Consider the following 3,523-nt stretch of genomic DNA (forward strand, 5'->3'; position numbering starts at 1 on the left):
CGACTTCGGCATTCAATGCCACATTCACCGCCCCTTCAAACGAAGACGGATGCACACGGAAGACTTCCGATCTGGCCACACCAGTGCGGAGGCCTCCCATTGAGATGGTCACTGTGACCGCCTCCGGAAGGGGATCTGCTGCCATCCTGGCAATGAGAATGCGCATCTTTGGACAAAGTCCACCAATTTCTTGTTGACCTGTCGGGCAGCAAGGAAACGCGATTGCACGCGTTACGCCTGGTTAGGCGGCGAGAACACTCGTGAAAGCTGCAATTTCAGTTCCGCCCGGGAGCAAAACGCAGCTTCGACCGAAGTGCCGCACGTCAGTGCCCATTCTCTGGCTCGACCACCGAGCTTTGAGATGGCTAGCGCCACGCGCTGTTGCTCGGACTGGAACATGGCGGATGCGATGGTTATCTCGTCCTCTCTCACCCAGAGCTTTCTCTCGAAGACCTCAACGCTCACGATGAGCGGCTTAGGGCGGCGAAAACCATCCGTCACTGACGGTGGCGTCATAGAAGCAAATGATGTAGACATCTTCTGCTGCAGGTGCTCTAGCAGCGCGTTTTCGGAATTTGAAAACCCCTCTAGACGCGCACCGATTGCCTCAGGGCCTTGCGCAGCAAGGTGTTGCACGCCCTCATGGCCAAGCAAAGACATCAGCTTTTTAAGCCCGTCCTGCATGTCCTGGGGAAAAGAGGAAAATTGTTCCATCCTTACAGAGGATCAGTCTTAACGAATCAGGAGTAGGTTTACTAAGAGTGCTAACAAATGCAGCGGGGCTGTCGTAGCTTTGCGCTTAGAGGATGCGTAAGCTAGGTCACCGACCTTTTGTTCTATACTTAGAACAATTTCGAGTTTAGCGGATCGCAATCCGCTTACTCCAAGAGTTATCACAAACTTAATCCACGGCCGATTAACTCTTCCGTTTAAATCCAAAACTGATAGTATTTATTTTTATAGCCGCCTAATTTTAAATGCATAGATTTTCTTAAATATGTATAGTATAATCTAAATACATGTATAAATACTGGCTATCCAGCCCCGTACCGTATTCTTGTTTGGGTGTGGTCACAGCATGGTCATCCGGTGTGACATCCCCCCTGCTCCCAGGGTATGTGTAACCCCGTTACATACACTCTGGCTATCGTTTACTTATGTCACAACCGGGAAACAATCTGGAATCTACAATAAACGATTAGCTACATCTGTGTCGTCTCGACAGCGTAGCCAACTTCGCTTCTACCTCTTAACCTTTCCAGTTGACCCATGATAAATGGCGGTCAAGCCAGGCCATACCTAGGATAAAATCATATCGTATATTTAGATCCAGGACTATACCGGTCCACGCTGTCAAAGCTCTCAACAGTTCCAAGAAAATTCCAGCGAGTCTTTTTGCTTATCCAGGCCCCCTATGCCAGGACAACATATTTTAATTACGTAAAATATCGACACCTCCGTGCACTGTCTATCCTATTCAAAAGTCACGCGTCATATGTAAAATCACAATGCTTATGATTCTTTCAGAACTTTCTACGGCGTCAAAATTAAGACATGACACGTTCACACATCCAGGACAGTCCACGACTTCACATATCCCGGGTCATTAAGATCAATAGCCATCAATTCTGAGTTGGTAGCTCCACCTCTCTCTTATTTATCGCTGGGTCTCATTGACCACTATCTATACGAGGTGCGATAGGAGCCAACTTTCTCTCAGTAAGCCGCCTCGCGTCCACAGAGACACGACGCTTCCCTTTAAGGGGTCGTCAAACAGTTCTGCGTGAGGGCTTGACCATTTGCATCTCTCACACGAGTACGAAGGGAGCATGCAAGGCGTAAGTGTCTCGTAAGTCACATAGATAAGAAATTGCAAGTACCGAGTGAATATATGGGGACTTTCTTTCTGCTCAGTATTTCTGAGGCTCATTGCCACCGGCGCGCTTATAAATCTCAGTACCTCGACAAGCTACGCGGCGTATGAAAGTCACCCTCACTTTCAATGCGAAAGACCCGCTTGACAAAAACGAGAGGCTTGGCGCAAACGTTTTGATTTGACCCGCACCCGTCTGAAGTCCTCCTCATGGTTGGTCTCCATGAGTATTCCTCCGCAAGTTTTTGACGTTTTGCAGCGGTCAGAATTCTTAATCCTGCACATAGCTTATCTTCCTTGACAGATGGACAGGGATTACGAGCGCATCCGACGCGATGTTAACACTTACATTATATCTGTCGCTTAAAAAGGTCCTATGATGGTTATACCTCTAACACAGTGACGTTGCACTTAGGTATCCATTCTAGCGCACTGGCTTCTAGTTTAGACACCGCTTGCGTGACGCACTGTTGCCCGGATTGGAGCATTGTCGCATCCATGGCTATTCTCGACTTCCTTTGTCCAGAAAGAAATTTCTTTCGTCTCGGCTGACGAAACTTTAAAGTCTCAGCATCATCGACCTCACGGTGTATGCCTCTGTTATTTCAGCAGCGCTCGGTCTGCACTCGATTCGGCTCTTGTAGTGAGCGTCCATACTGAAGCGTTTGCTAACGCAGACTCACTGAGCTGAAGCTTCCCCAGCGCAAAGCACAAGGCATTCTTGTTGCATTTAATAGCACTTGTAATCAATCCCACGATCGAGTCGTGAAAGTACTGTAGGCTGGAATTGTGGTGTTTTGTTATCTGCTTCCGGGGTAACTTGACCAGATTAGTAACTTTATGCCTGTTACTATTGGTCCCGACAGAATTGACAAAATGACGGCCAAAGAACAGATGTGGTAATAGCTCACTTGACGGCGTTCACCAGCTTTGGGAGTGTGCTCGTGAAAAAATGCACAACGTCCCTTTCGAGTAACTACCGTTATAGCTCTGAATATATGTTGAGGACGAAAATACTTGATAGTGACCATATAACATAATAAAATTGTCAAAATTACTTGACGTGCGGCTAGCCTCTCCTTTGTAGAGATTATCTTCATAAATACCGATACCTAGTTACTTGTAAATTCTAAATTGTACTTTGCAGTTCAAGGTATTGAAAGAGTACTTGCCACATGACAAAGTTTAAAATCAAAGTTACCCCCAAGCGGAGCAAGCGCGTGACAACGTTTCTCACAAATGCGCCACAAGTTAATTAGTATTTGAAATCTACCATTTTAGCTTAAGAAAGCATTGTATACCATTTCCTTGAGGACATTGTGTAACCATACATAAATTTGTGGCAGTCGTAAACTACCTACATTCGTCCACTGTCGTATACACTTCGACTTCCGGCACAGGTATCTTTGCCTACTCCTCCCTCTGCCCTCTGTCGCTGACTTGAAGTTTAGGTGTAACATCACGAACTGTATCAGTTAGTCGTTCGACCAGGTTTAAACTTCATTATTGGCAGTCCATATTCAACTTAGTATTAAATGCTTTTGAGATCTATCAGGTTTGAAAGTCAATCAGGTATCAAAATATTTTTTTGCTTTTTTGGTTGTTTTCTATTCGGTTTTAGTATGTGAGTATTACCGATACATAGCTGAA

Source organism: Plasmopara halstedii, assembly GCF_900000015.1.
Source record: "Plasmopara halstedii genome assembly, contig: Scaffold_292, whole genome shotgun sequence".
NCBI classification, from domain to species: Eukaryota; Oomycota; class Peronosporomycetes; order Peronosporales; family Peronosporaceae; genus Plasmopara; species Plasmopara halstedii.